We start from the raw sequence: 15,515 nt of genomic DNA, 5'->3' as shown, positions 1-15,515 counted from the left end.
CCATTTTTTTTTTATTCCTGAAAAATTGCCAACGTTTATAGCTCAATAGATTTCTCCACAAACTTCCTGCCAGTAGAAGTTTGGCAACCCCGAGGGCATTATGGAACTTGAACAATTTCAATTCCTTTTCAGTGAAAGGCACCACATTGCTCTTAAAACATTTTGTGACACTATTATTTTTAAATTTATACTATATTTATTAGGGAAGAAGAGGAAAAAAAACCTACAGTTCTTTCTGAGATGGTTCTTTCTCTATTTTGTGTTCAGCTTTATGTAAGTCCTGTTATTCTAGCTGCACAGGTATATTAGGATTCATATTAAACCTTTTAAAGGCATTAATGCTGATATTTATAACCGTGTCTTTGATATTAACTAGGTGTTAGGTATCGTTTTATTTTCAGAATCTTGATACTGGCTTGGAGACTAGGGGTAAGAGCTTGTTTTCCATCTCAATAATTTATGGCTCGTTTTTAACCTTTTAAAATTATCCTTGCGGTTTTAACAATTTCTTCCGTGGCTCATTTTTCTCCTAAAGTTCTTTATCATATGCATCTGGGAACATTCAACAGATACTTTCCATATTCTCTTCAGGGATCTCCTTGGAAAGATCCATGTTTATTAGGCTAAGTTGCTGCAGATTACAGTTCTGCCAATTGTTCAACAACTATATAAATAAATTGTCATTTTTTTTTACCACCCTTCAGTAATAATTTCTGCGTCATTTATCCAGATTTTTCCAACTGTGTGTTTGGCAAGTTTTCATTTTTGATTATCATCCGATTCCAAATCGCATGCCATATGTTTTAGGATTTGTAAAGGCAGTATTCGTTTCTAGAGAACAACTTTCGAACCAGTAGTTTTTGTTACGATTGTTCACTTTTTGTAAGCCGTCCTCCACCTTAAAACTTATACGACAATGTTATATCAATATTTATTTAGGTAAAGCAGTCTGTGGTCATTTTGGTTTGGTTAGCTTTGCTGCTGTCTGCTGGGCTTTCTCATCCCTCCAAGATGAGTGAGTGAGTTCGTTGGAAGCTGCTGTCTGGTGTCAGGCAGACTGGTTGGTGTAACTGGGACCACTTGTTATTTATTCTACATGATCTCAGGGTCTAGAAGCCTAATCTGGCCTTGTTAACATGTTTGTCTTACTGTCCAGCAGCTGAGTAAGCTCGTTTGCAAGCACTTTTCAAGCCTTAGTGCTCCTCACAGTTGGTAATGAATGTTCCACAGGCCACTGAAGGTCATTGCATAGAAGTCATTGCACAGCCAACGTAGATCCATGGGGTGGAGATACAGCCTACACATTTTGATAGGAGGGGAAGTATTTGTGATCATGTTCGACTCTACCAACACATGTTTCTGCTTGCTCTCTTGTTCATCGGGAGGATAAAAATTCTCTCAGGTAGTAGCTGGTCTACCAGGCTCAGCCTCAAGAGGGATTGTGTGTTTCTATCTGTCTTCCTGCACTTCTTTTAACCCCACACAAAATAGCTTTCTCCGTGGAGTCCCTGTCCCCTTAGCGTGGACTCCAGAATGGAAACATGTGGAGAATAGATCTTAGCTGACATGTAGTGGGAATCATTCCAGCTAGTTCTGCAACTTGAAGAAGCAGATCACGTAGCCTTGCCTGCCCTCTGTCAATCTACCAAAACCAGACACACGTGTGTGAGAGAAAGTAAATAATTGTCAGGCTATCCCATTGAGTTTGGAGTCTTCTAATGCATCAATAAATGACTATACATGCACTATCACCCAAATTGACTGAAGACTTGGCTTGGGTTCGCTGGGTTTATTTCCTCAGAGGGACCAAGAATGTTCATAATGTTTACTTAATTATTTATCTGTGTGAACTAATACATTTTCTTTTTCATACCTCAGTGATAAGAACTGTATGTCATGTTAGGAACAAATGGAATCAATGTGTTTTCACTGCTATAACACTTCGTGGTGAGTGAAGAAACTGTGGCCAAATTATTCTTTTTCTTTTTTGGATGAGCAGGATATCTCCAAAGAATTCAAGAAATATCAGCTTAATATTTGTACAATCGGATACCTGCTAATGAAAGCAAGATTACACCTAAATAGCAAATAGGACAGTGGGGGGCCAATATTAAAAAGCTTTCAGTTTTTACTCAATTCGTGCACGATGACTTTGTTAAAAAGTTGCTTTAGTCTTTTCTTCGTTTGGGTTTTTTTAACAAGGATTTATAGCAAGTTTTGAAATCAGGACTTTTTCATAAAACAGAATTTTGCTGAAGTTAATTTAATGAATACTATGGACTGAACAGCGCTGACTTCAAAAATCGCCTTCAGTACAATTCCTACGCGCACACACACGCACACGCACACGCACACGCACCATGCACTCACACACCAAGATACTTCTCACTAGGGTGATGTTTAACCCTCACAAATTAGTAAAGGCAGAAGCCCAAACCTGGGTTCTTATATTAGCTTTACAATTCACCGATTTAAGTCTACAGTACATGATTTCTCAATTATAGTTTGCTATATCAAGACACACAAGGCTGACTACTTCCTTGATTCAGTTGTTATATTACTCAGTGCTCTCCACCTTTCTGTCTACTTTTCTCAATGGTCATTAAAATATAGGGAATAAATCATTCGAAATAATTATCTCCCTGTTTGCTCCTGCAAGGACTGGGACCATGCGAAGCCACTGGAGTGCAATTTTTTCTAGTTGAAATGAATTCTACCGAGGAATTCTACAATATGTTTGTTACACAAACTATATTAGACAATATTTTGTGATGTGGCGAGAAAGAATTTATAAAGTTGATGGCCTTAGGAGCAGAAATGGTTCTTTGGGGGGGTTAAATATTGTTTGAAGAATTCTCCACTTTCTCAGAATCTGCCCCTTCGGCTGTAATTCCCTAAGAAGCTTAAGGGTTATCTGGCTACAGGAGCCAAATGGATGGTACCTTGTAAATATTTCACAGTGATATCATGGTTATGAGAACAGCGGAAAAAAATCCTAGATCCTTGAAAACATGTTAGATCCCAGGTTCAATCATTTGCTTTGATAAGAAATCCAGAGATCGATAGGGCATTTGGGTGCATTTTATTTTCACTGGGTGTTTTATTTCAATTTCTTATTTTATTCTGAAGGTCTTACTCAAGTATTTGTTTGTGAAATGGTGGAATCAAACTTCAAAAAGGTAGGAGGGAAGGCTAGAAGGGCAAGTCTCTGAAGTTTTCCTGACTCGGCCCGTCCATGAAGCATCTTGTTATCCTTTGTGTTGTGTAACAGCGGGTACCAGTTGCCTTTGATTAAGTAATTGGGTTCAGGAAACTCTCAGGCATGAACATATAATTATTGTTTCTGCTTCTTTTTGTTCCTCTGACCTGCCAAAAGACATCTGGCTCAACTGTACTATTAGGAATGAAGAGAAGAAAATGGAACTAATAATTCAAATTGTAGTTTTTAAATTTCTCACAAATCCTCTTTTCAACAAAGAAGAAACACAGGAATCTCTTCTTGACAGCCCTGAAGGCACACAACTGGGCACCTAAAATAAAACGTGTAACAATTCAAAAGGACAATTTTAATTTTCAAAGTAACACAGTTACACACTTTCATCAGAAATAAAATGGCACCTTAGTTGTGATCAGCACTGAACAGAGAGAAATATCCAAAAAGGAAATGAAATACCGAGGAACACTCTTAGGGTGGTAGATGTTTTTCTTTATTTTACTTCAAATTCGTGAAAGCTGCCATGTCAGCAGTTTCAAATTAAAAAAAAAATAAAAAGGCACATTTTCAGGTTTCTTGAGTTGCATATTCTGTATTTATGCCCGTTTTGAAACACAAGTGAGGAGGCAGATTATATTTTCTGATGCTGTCAAACATTCCATTTTTATCATGAAAATGACACATTTTAATGTGGTAACTAACAGTTAATATCAGCAGATGGAAAGTCATGTTTATCTTTCAGCTGGTTGCCAGGATGAATTGCAATGTCAGATCTTGTACCTAGGAATTCAGATACTTAGTATCATTTCCACAGTTTAAAAATGTGCATCAATATGTTTACATGAATGACTTTAATGTGGAAGGTCACACATGTAGCTTATTGCTTGCTACTGACATGAGTCGAATTATCTGTTTTGAAGTTTTTCAAGCATTGCGATGCCTTCCCAAACTTTATTCCACACCCATTATGTAACATGCCCATTTAAAAAATACTGTGTCCTTGGGCTTTTAGAGGCTGGTTTAGGATATTAGCATACAAGCAATAAGATAATGAAGGAATGAGAAACAGTATTTTGATATCCTATCCTCTATAGTTCATATTTTCAATCGGACCTCAAGTAGAATATAATGGTCACTCCTGGAATACTGTCGAAGTTTAAGGAGCAAATTGCAAATGATATAATTAGAAGATAACATTTTAGAGCAAGAATATCATTACTATAAATTGTTAGTGAAAACTTAGTTTTAAATATAATTTTGTAAAAAAAAATACACACATACAAACACATAAGACTCTATTCCTACCTTTGAATGGAACTATTTATCATGGCGAGAAACTGTTAGAGAATTCAGGAGGCTTTCTGCCATTGAGGTAAGATGAATGATGAATCCAATGCAAGGCAGGGTTTCTTAATAATTTATTGGGTCATGAGTTATGGTTTTGTTCAATTGAAAATTATAAGATAGGTTTGCTTCAGGCAAAGAGCATAATGTATGCAAAAGGAAAATAGATTAAGCAAACATTCCATGAGTTTAATCATTTCAAACATTATACTGGCTAAAGGCCCTGATGCATTTGTCATTAATTCAGGGGACAATTTCACCTCCACATAACATGATCACAAGATGGGGGTTGTCACTAGAGCTCTTTTAATGGGATGCTCATAATGAATAGTCAGCGGAAGTCATTACTCACATTCAATGTTTTTCCTTGTAAACGAGGATAAGAAAGACTGCAGAAACCAAAGCTTCTGATTATTTTTTTCTCTTGTGGAACGTTAATATTTTTTCTGTTTCTCATCACTCATTTATCCATTGACTTTGACATTCATTCAACATACATTTATTGAGCACCAACTTTGCACCAGAGACCCTGTTCCAGGTTCATTATAAAAGCCATTTCTAGATAGTTCTTGCTGGCCAGCACTTTTGAGGTGAAAACAATTGCATGGGTTTTCTTAGACTGAGGAGTTCATAAAGTTGCCCAGATTTTACCAAAATAATGAAATCAATGGGTAGGTAAAATTACCACCTCAACCTTTATTTAATCAATTCCCTTTCACGTTTATTGAGAAGTTAGCATATGCATGTTCTTATGTACATAAAACAGTGCTCTATTCTACAGGTTGGTCTAAATAATATTTACTTAAAGGTTGCAAATCAGTGTTAAATCAACCCCAATTCAATTTGTATTTGATTTCAGGATCTTTGGTTTTGTCTTGGGAGGTTTTTCATGATGCTGCAAGTTGTTGTTCTTTACCTGGTAACTCCTCATAAAATGTATTGGTTCTGGCAGAAAAAACCCCAAACCCAACAATAATAAAATTATAGTAGTCACATTAGTTTTATGTTCCTCCTAGATAAATCTCCAACCGAGGTCTCGATATTCTGGGGTATAAGGATCTCAAAGGAGTAATAGCATGGCCATATATTTTGATCGTAATGTTTCTCTGGCAGTGAGTTGTCCAAGAAATGTGTCTCTTGAGGGCTGCAGTTCAACCTCCTACAGGCTTAGGAAGAAACACAAAAAACATTTTGGCTACCTATCTCTGGGCTTAAGGATGATGTAGTGAGTGACTGTCCCATAGTGATCAGGTACAGGTACCTCTTGTCTGAATGGAATCTGAATTCATTTATTGCCCCAGTCAGACATATCTGTTCATTTCTACAGAACACTGCAGAGGAAATCTATAAGACTTCTTATCTATTAAATACATATTTTTTATAAAAAAATCTAACTTAATTATTTCAAATATTTTTAAAGATCATCTAATCCTTTTTCTTTTAAGTACTTATCACATATTTTGTGGAAGAAACTCTATGAGTTGCTGATAGATCATAACTGAGAACAGTACTCAATAATTTCTACCCTAATAGAAAGACATTGTATTCTGACAAAATAAAAGGTAAACATATAAATGAAAATAAATTATATTCTATATTGAAATATGCTATTGGTAAGCAGAAAACAATGAAAAGGGATAGTGAGTCTTGAGTAGAACAGTTGCACTTTCAGATTTTTTTTTTTACAAATTCTATGAAAATTTTAGGAAAAAGGTGATTTTTGAGCAAAAAGCTAAGAGGAGTAAGCACATAGGACTTGATCTTTGGGAAAGGTATTCTAAGCAGAGGGATCAAATACTGTGTCTGATTGTGAAATTAAAAGTTCTGGCGGGGGTATAACCACCCTCCGAGAAAGAGAAGGAAGGGTCTTTTAAGAATCTGAAAATACCTTGGTTTTAGTCTGAATGCAACAGGATCTTAGCACAGAATTGACATCATCTAAAACCGATATTAACTTGATAAATCGGACTGATTTTTGAAATAAATTGAGGACCAAGGGTAGAAGCAGAAGTTATTGGAAAAGGAGACTCTTCTTATAATTTATTAAATCGATGAAAGTGACTTGAATTAGGCTGATAGTAGTTGAGGTGATAAGAAGTAGGAGATTTGGGATATATGTGTATTTTTTTTCACAGTGAAAATGAGGCAAAGGTACAGACATTTCTTGTATATCCCCTGCCTCCATATTTGCACAGGCTCCTGCATTATCACCATCCCCCACTGGAGGGGTGCGTTTGTTGTTTGATGAACCTACACATCATCATGACCCAAAGACAGTAGCTTACATTACAGTTCACTCTTAGCGTCGCGCATTCTGTGGGTTTCAACAAATGTATCACTATGGTATCATACAGAATATTGTCACTGCTTTAAAAATCCTCCGTGGTCTGCCTGTTCATCCCTCTCGCCACGTAAAATGTGTGTCAACCAGTGATCTTTTTACTGTCTCCGTACTTTTGCCTTTTCCAAAAAGGCATATAGTTGGAATCCCACAGTAGCAATCTTTTCAATTAGCTGCTTTCACTTTAATATGTATTAAAGTCTTCTAAAGGGTATGTGCTTGCCCTTTCACAAAGAACGGAATGGATTACAGAGAATGACCGCAAATCTCAAAAAGATTTGGTGTAAAGAGGGAGGTGTAATTTATTTTGTTAGATGCTCTCTTTATTTTATATTTAGAACTTAAGCACGGGGAGAGAGTATTCGATTAGAGATATTACTCATTTGGCACTTTTTCCTTTACAATGCCTGAGGCATTTATCTTGATCGCTATGTGGAAAGAGGTACTTCTCAAAAAACACGAATGTACAATTTTATTCAAAATTATGCATTTTCATTTCAGGTAACAAAAATTATTTATTTCTTTGTGGCTCAACAATCTTTTCCTAAACTAGTCATTATGACATTTCTTTCTTCTATGTATTGTTTTCAGCTCTATGACTTTTACATAAAGGAAAAGAAAAACTACAGAAGAAAGCTGTATATTTTAAGTTAGGCATATAAGTTGTTAGCTTGCATTTGATTCTGTGACTGAGTATTTTACTATTTTCTGAGAAAGGAGACAAAAATCGGGGAGGGGAATCAAACAAACATGTCAAGTTATTATGCACCGTTAAAAACTTGTTCAAAGGGTACTAAATGAAACGTCAAAGTTTTCAATTTTTAAACTATTTTTCAAGATCCAAATGAAAAGGCAAAAATATGACAATCTTATTACAATCTGGCTTTAAAATCCCCTCCTTTATTTTTATAAATTGTGGAGAATATAAATTACCTGTATGAATTATATAAATCATGTGTATCTAGATTATAACCAAAATGTTTTATTTGAAAATATTATATCGGTATTTCTTTTATCACATATGTATGCTAGAGTCATTATTATGTTTAGCCAATAAATGCTGAAAGCATGTAGTATTTTTGATCCTGGTACATATTACACAGGCTCATTAAAAATTCAAGCAAAATGTTAAGATGTTAGCTAATTTTCCAGGAAATAAGACTGTGGTATATTTGTAAGAGTCAGACCTTATTTCCTATGAAATATTTATAGCATTGATTTCCCTTGTTTCATAACACACTAGAGAGAAAGAGTTCAAAAATCCAAACAAAAAAGAAAATATTTTTATTCCATTGCTCATAGAAGTTCCCTAAGTTTTGAGGTACGCATAGAGCTGCTGTGGGTGGTCAGGAGAGCTGCAAACCACACAATCCACAGGGCACTATTTGTGTGTTACATTAACAGTGTAACACAGTATCTCTAAGCTTAGGTCTAGTTTGAGACTCTTATTTTGTACTAGAGCTATGTAATGTTTTATCTGGGACTGTAATATTTGATTTAGATTTTTCAGTATTTGATGTTGAAGAACATGATAATATGGCCTCCTTGGGGAGGAAAGTAAAATAAAAAATGTTAGGGAAACTTTTCAATTAACCACTAGTTCTTTTTTTTTAATTTGTCTCAAATTTTTATTAACTTCCAGTTGGTTAATATACAGTGTCATATTAGTTTCGGGTGTAGAATTTAGTGATTCAGCACTTACATACAACAGCCAATGTTCATCACAAGTTCCCACCTAATCCCCATCATCAATTTAATTCCCCCACCTCCTCTCTGGTAACCCTGTGTTTGTTTTCTGTCTCTGTAGTTCAGGGTCTGTTTCTTGGTATTCCTCTCCTTTTCCCCCATATATTTATTTGTTTTGTTTCTTAAATTCCACATATGAGTGAAATCATATAGTATTTGTCTTTCTCTTACTTATTTTGCTTACTGTAATACTATCTAGCTCTATCCACCTCATTGCAAATGGCAAGATTACATTCTTTTTTATGGCTGAGTAATATTACATGTGTATATATACTTTTCTGTATATATACTGTGTGTGTGTATATATCCTCACCAACACCCCTTGTTTTCTGTGTTGTTGATTTTAGCCATTCTGACAGGCGTGAAGTGATATCTCATTGTGATTTTGATTTGCATTTCCCTGATATCGAGTGATGTTGAGCATCTTTCATGTGTCTGTTGGCCATCTATGCATCTTTGGAAACATGTCTATTCATGTCTTCTGCCCATTTTTTAACTGGATTATTTGGTTTTAGGGTGTAGAGTTTGATAAGTTTTTTTAATGTATTTTGGACACTAATCCTTTATCAGATATGTCACTTGCAAATATCTTCTCCCATTCCATAGGTTGCCTTTTAGTTTTGCTGATTGTTTCCTTCACTGTGCAGAAGCTTTTTATATTGATGAAATCCCAATAGTTTGTTTTTGCTTTTGTTTCACTTGCATCAGGAGACATCTAGCTAAGAAATTACCATGCCCAATATCAAAAAGGTTACTGCCTATGTTCTCCTCTAGGATGTTAATGGTTTCCTGTTTCATATTTCGGGCTTTAATCCATTTTGAATTTATTTTTGTATGCAGTAAGAAAATGGTCCCGTTTCTTTCTTCTGCATGTTTCTGTCCAGTTTTCCCAACACCATTTGTTGAAGAGATGTCTTTTTTTTTTCCCATTGGTCCTGCTTTGTTGAAGATTAATTGATCATATATTGTGGGTTCATTTCTGGGTTTTCTATTCTGTTCTATTGATCTATGTGTTTATTGTTGTGCTAATACCACACTGTCTTGATCACAACAGTTTGAGTAACACGGTGTCTGCAAATAGTGAGAGTTTGGCTTCTTCTTTACCAATTTGGATGGCTTTTATTTCTTTTGTTGTCTGATTGCTGAGGCTAGGACTTCCAGTACCATGTTAAATAGAAATGGTATGTAGAAAACCCAAAAGACTCCACACACACAAAAAAAATTGCTAGAACTGATACACAAATTCAGTAAAGTTACAGGGAAAGATTAATGTATAGAAATTTGTTGCATTTCTATACACCAATAACGAAGCAGCAACCACTAGCTCTAAGGCACAAAATATATAGAGAGAATGAACAACTTCACCAAGAAGTAAAAACAAAAAGGGGTGAAGTTATGAAGTTTTCCTTAGAAAGTTGAGTGTGGGGAAATAACCCATTCTCCAGAAGTCTTTATTTTATTGTCCTCTTAATCTCTTACCAAACCAAAGTCACAGATGTGGGAGGTAGGTTTGAAATGCCGATTTCTTTAGAACTCATGATATATATCCGCAGAAAGGGCAGACATGTGCCAGTTTACTTGGTTTTATTTTATGGCCAGTATGTAGATCCAAGAAGCACATATGACTCGCAATCAGCTAGTAGAGTAATTAATCATAAGCCAGAGGCCAATGTTGCCTACCCAGAGTTTAGTTTCAGTGCATACTTTGTATAATTTTTAAAAAATTTTTTTAACGTTTATTTATTTTTGAGAGAGAGAGACAGAGCATGAGTGGAGGAGGGGCAGAGAGAGAGGGAGACACAGAACCTGAAGCAGGCTCCAGGTTCTGAGCTGTCAGCACAGAGCCCGATGCGGGGCTCGAACCCACGAACCGTGAGATCGTGACCTGAGCCGAAGTCGGATGCTTAACCAACAGAACCACCCAGGTGCCCCAACTTTGCATAAATTTAAGCATTTTATTGAAGTTTGGTGTCACTGACAAATTCTCTGCTGTGTAAAAGAATCCAGATGGTGTGAATTCTAGGTTAGGTTTTTGTATTTTCATGACTGAGGCAAAGTGAAATTCATATACAGATTATAAAACCATGTCTTACGGTTTTGAAGCCATAATTCAGAGACTTAATAGCCTATTGCTATATATTACAATTATACATATAGCATTAATATAACATTAGCTAAAAGGCCTGCCATATAGCCATGACGTTAAGGGAAAAAGTTCATTTATATTTTAATTTTAGCTTGAAACAGATAACTCTGGAATGTTATTCAATGTATATTAACTAAGACTGATAATCAATGCTTTCATTTAAACTTAAATACTAATGCATGCAGCAGAATTAAATCCAATGACTTTGATTTTCTTTTCCTGGAGCTATTTGAAATTATTTGATCCATCTTTCTTAACACTCAAATCTGGTCCATTAAGACTGAAAAGGCAGAAAAATGCTGCATTAAAATTAAAAGCTCATATTCTGAAAAGCAGTTAGCTAAACTCTGAGACTTTAATGTCCAGATGTAATATTTTCATTTCATATGAAGGAAAATAAGTTATTGCATTTGACCTTTAGAAGTTATGTTTTATGTATAGTTAAAATAAGTAAGTTCCTGTATGCTGATCAATAAACAAGACTGTTTTTTGAAGTCAGTTGCAATAACTGTGTGTACATTAAAAATGAAAAGAAAGGACAGTGTATGGATATGAGATTTTAGAACATTCCAAATTTTGTACCTTATAGCTATTGAGCTATATTCATAATTATTCTACCTTATTAAATTATACACAATTATTTACGCACATCAAACCATTTAGTCAATTTCAGCCCTGTTTTTAGCTCTCAGTTTTCTTGACTACTAAAAAAAAATGTTGCTTTAGGTACTAGCAAAGTACATTATTTATTAAAATAAAATTATTTGAGCCAGATATTTCTCTGACTCTTCTCAGGGTTTTGTGTCTTCTTTTTTAATGATCATCTTTACACACTTGAACATATCATGTCTACAGTCCTTCCTGAGGTGTCATTTTTAGTCTAGATTCTGAGGATATGATGATACTCGACTGCATTGTCTTATAATGAGCAACCAGAAATAGATTTCTACTCTGTATCGGTAGCCCTTGCCAACCAATCAGAATGGAAAGGCAGAGCCGTGTTAGAATTAGTGACCCTATACTTTGGGTGAGCCATTCCTACACACCTTTTATGAAATTATCATTATTCTTATTCTGTCCTTCTCATGCATTCAGGTGGGGTATCTCAATGTACAATGCAGAAAGTTCAGTGAGTTTAATTAATAATCAAAAGTGTCTCTTTTAATAGTATTAAAAATATAAAAAGTTAATTCACTAACTTAATAAACAAATACACTCAACTATGCCATTCTGTCTGAAAAGTTTTCTTCCTAAGCAATTCTACATTTGTTATTACAGTTTGAAGAAAATATACTGGTAAAATAATGTTTCAACTGTAAACATAATATGTATTTTTAGAAATTCTATTGGTTTTGGCACTTCCCTGAAGATTCACAGAGATCTTTTAGAAATTCAATATAATGTGACTATGAGGTAAGGATTAAGAATAATGTGGTATTTTCAAAATGACACATATGAAGGTATCTTAGTAATTGATAGTTATTTTGAAAACAAAGGTACAAGGGAAAAGTCAATTTATCCCCCAAAATAAAACTATATCATCATCAGGATGATTTTCCACAAACTAAATGGAAAAAAAAGAAAAAAAGAATGGACTCTGGAGTTATATCACTAAAATTTGAGTCTTGGATTTGCAGTCTTGAGCATTGAACCACCATGATCTGTTTCTTCATGTTTAAAAATATGAAGTAACAGTTATTGTACCTATTTTATAGTGCTGTTGTGAGTTCTCAACAAGTCACAGTGGAAAAATGTTCTTAGAAAGCTATCTCCTGCATACATGAGCTCTTGTTACTATTATCCAAACTCAGTAATACACATATTTTTCAGTTTCCAGGTCATTTTATTCAGAATCTTGTGTTTGTTTCCTGAATTAATCTAGACTATACAAAACAATGTAAAAATGGCTACCATTTTCTCTCCCCGATGCCCATCATGGGGACAATAACCTGGGCCATTTAACTCAGGGGGTTCCCCAGATTCGGTCCAGTAAATGAGGCCAAGTGACACTCTAGCCCCTTGAATCATTTTCAGATGCATTTAGCTGCAGTGAGGAAATCCTAATGGGGTGTGGAGGTTAACTAGGCTATGGAGATAATTTGGGGAAAAGAGATGGTACCTGGGGCAAGTGCCTACCCAAAGAAAAGAGTGTCTAAGATGTTTATGATTCCTTCTTGTGCCTCAAAAAGTGACATTTACTCAAAGAAAAAAAATGACAGAATGTCCATCCCTTGGTTCCCTTTCCTCTCCACTCCCACTCCTTTTCAGCACCCCATCCCCCCAGACTGAACCCTGGGTAGGGCTATGTATCAGGACACTCTCTCAGGTGAGGTCAGCAACACTGAGGGACATCTCCTCGATGGAGGTGTTGTAGAATTTCTCAAAGAGCCCTTTGTCTTCTTCTGTGACCGTGTCAACACCCACATCCTTACGGCCAAATCATCTACCATCACCTATTCTCTGGATATAGTTTCCCCTGTTGGTGGGAATGTCATAGATGGTGACTAAAGAAACCAGCTGTACATCAATGCCTCTGGCCAGCAGGTCAGTGGTAATCAATACTCTGCTAGAGACAGTGCAGAACTCCCTCATGATAACATCTCATTATCCTTTTGGCCCCTATCTCTGTGCATTGCAGTCACGGTCAAGTCTGCGGGTTGCATCTTTTCAGTGAACCAATCAACCTTCATTCAGGTGTTGAAGAATGACTGACTGTGTGAGGGTCAGCATTTCATACAAGTCACATAGTGTGTCCAGAGTCCAATCTTCCCATTCCACACCGATGGAGAACTGGCAGATACTCTCCAGGGTCAACTCTTGCTCCTTGACCAGAATCCAAATGGGGATTGAATTTCTTGATCACCTCGAGCATGTCAGAAAGCATCGCAGCTGACGGAAAAACCACCTGGGTGCTGCTGTCAAGCTTTTGGAATATGTCATAGACCTGGTCTTTGATTCTGTGGCTTAGCATTTCATCAGTTTTCCTCCAGTACAAACATCTTGAGGTATTTGGGAGACAGGTATCTCTGGTTAAGCATATCAAACACAAGACATGGGGTACCCACGACAATATGGGAAGCTTTCATCTTCTGTATGTCAGCTTCTGTATGTCAGCTGGTATCTTGGTCCCCCAAGTGTGGCAGAAGGCACCCATAGAATTTCCTAATGCCTTGGATACCTTCTGTATCTGCTGAGCCAACTCTAGTAGGTGTGGGGCCAAGGCCTCTGTAGCCTTTAGATATTATTTTCTCCTTACCACATCAACTTCATGATGCATGGACCTCTAGTTTTTCATTTAATTGAGCAATCACGCTCAACTGCCTCATGCTAGGAACACCTTAACCCTGGATCAATCCATCCAGTTAGCTTTCCCATAGCAACTCCAAGACTGATGAAACCTATTAGACAAATACATACATACATACATACATACATACATACATACATACTACTTCTCAGATTTGGTCTCTTTCTCAGTTTCTTAACTCAAATTTAATTGAGTCCTCATTCGTGCCTGGAAATAAATTCTTTCCTTTATAATTGCTATTTTCCACTTCTCTCCTTTTTATTCATTTATTTTTTGTTACCAATGGCCCTGCTACTCATCCATAATCTTAACCAGGTGAGCCTCATCTCTCCTTCACCAACCGAAAATAGAAAAAATCAGAAAGATCCAATTCAATGTGTTGCAGAATCGATATAAAAAAAGTGGCTGTTTTCCCAGTCCCAGATTGGGCTTGAGCGGTCTCATCATAACCACTGATACAAAGAATGGCTCGCTCCTGGATGGCAGAATGTTTCTCAAAACCATAGGCAGAGATGCCATGGAGAAGGGACTCAGAGAAGCTCATGTCATCAGAACTGTTGATGATCTCGTTCCAGTTACTGTCAATGATGCCTTCAAGCTCCATCCCTTCCAGGCCACCGTCTCTGGATCAGGAATCCTGACTCAAAGACATGATCCTTAGAAACTTCAAACTCAGTAATATATTTGGATAGAATTTCACATTTAAGCTATTCCAGAAGCAATTTTCATTGGTCTGGTCAGAAGTTAATACGGAAATAATGTACCGGTCACTTATTGATTTTGTATACAATTCACATACTCTTGCTCCTCCGTAATACATATATAAAAAGTTATTTCAAGTACATTTTATTTTTTAAGATCTCCTGACAAGTGTTTTGCAAAATATACCATATATCGGGAAGAAACTTTTTATGAGCCTACAAATCTCTTCCATGTGGACGACCTCCTTGTTTCCTGTCAAATATTTCTAAAGAGGCCTAGACTTATTTTCTTGTCACACATACAACTGTGCTATAATTGTCATATATATATATATATATATATATATGTCATATATATATATATTTAATTATACATATAGTCACTGATTGCAAATGAATACTAAAACTGTCAAATAATCTTACTCTATTTTTATGGAACTTTTAGTCTTCTCTCAGAAAATACTTTTATTTTCTTTATTCCTAAACTTCTCATGCTGCATACAGATTTTCACCTGATTACCTTTCCTTATGCTTCCCTTAGAAAATCAAGACAATTAGGAGGGACCTAATTCATCCTTTCACGTCATTTATATGCATCTGCAAACACTTGGGCACAGAAATTCTGCCTTTTCTGTAGTTATAATTAAAGGTTTTGTTCTGTGTTTTGTTTGTTTGTTTTAATGTCTTCCTTCCTCTGGTAGGAATATGGATCGCAT

The 15,515-nt window shown here is 36.0% G+C and overlaps 1 pseudogene; it reads right to left on the bottom strand.

Annotated features, from left to right (window-relative positions):
• Positions 1-13,240: 13,240 nt before the first annotated feature.
• Positions 13,241-14,750, bottom strand: LOC122204121 (annotated as a pseudogene).
• Between the last annotated feature and the right edge of the window lie 765 nt (positions 14,751-15,515).

The sequence above is a fragment of the Panthera leo genome, chromosome D3 (genome assembly GCF_018350215.1).
Source record: "Panthera leo isolate Ple1 chromosome D3, P.leo_Ple1_pat1.1, whole genome shotgun sequence".
NCBI lineage: Eukaryota > Metazoa > Chordata > Mammalia > Carnivora > Felidae > Panthera > Panthera leo.
The sequence above is the reverse complement of the archived record's forward strand: the minus strand, read 5'-3'. Positions and strand labels throughout refer to the sequence as shown.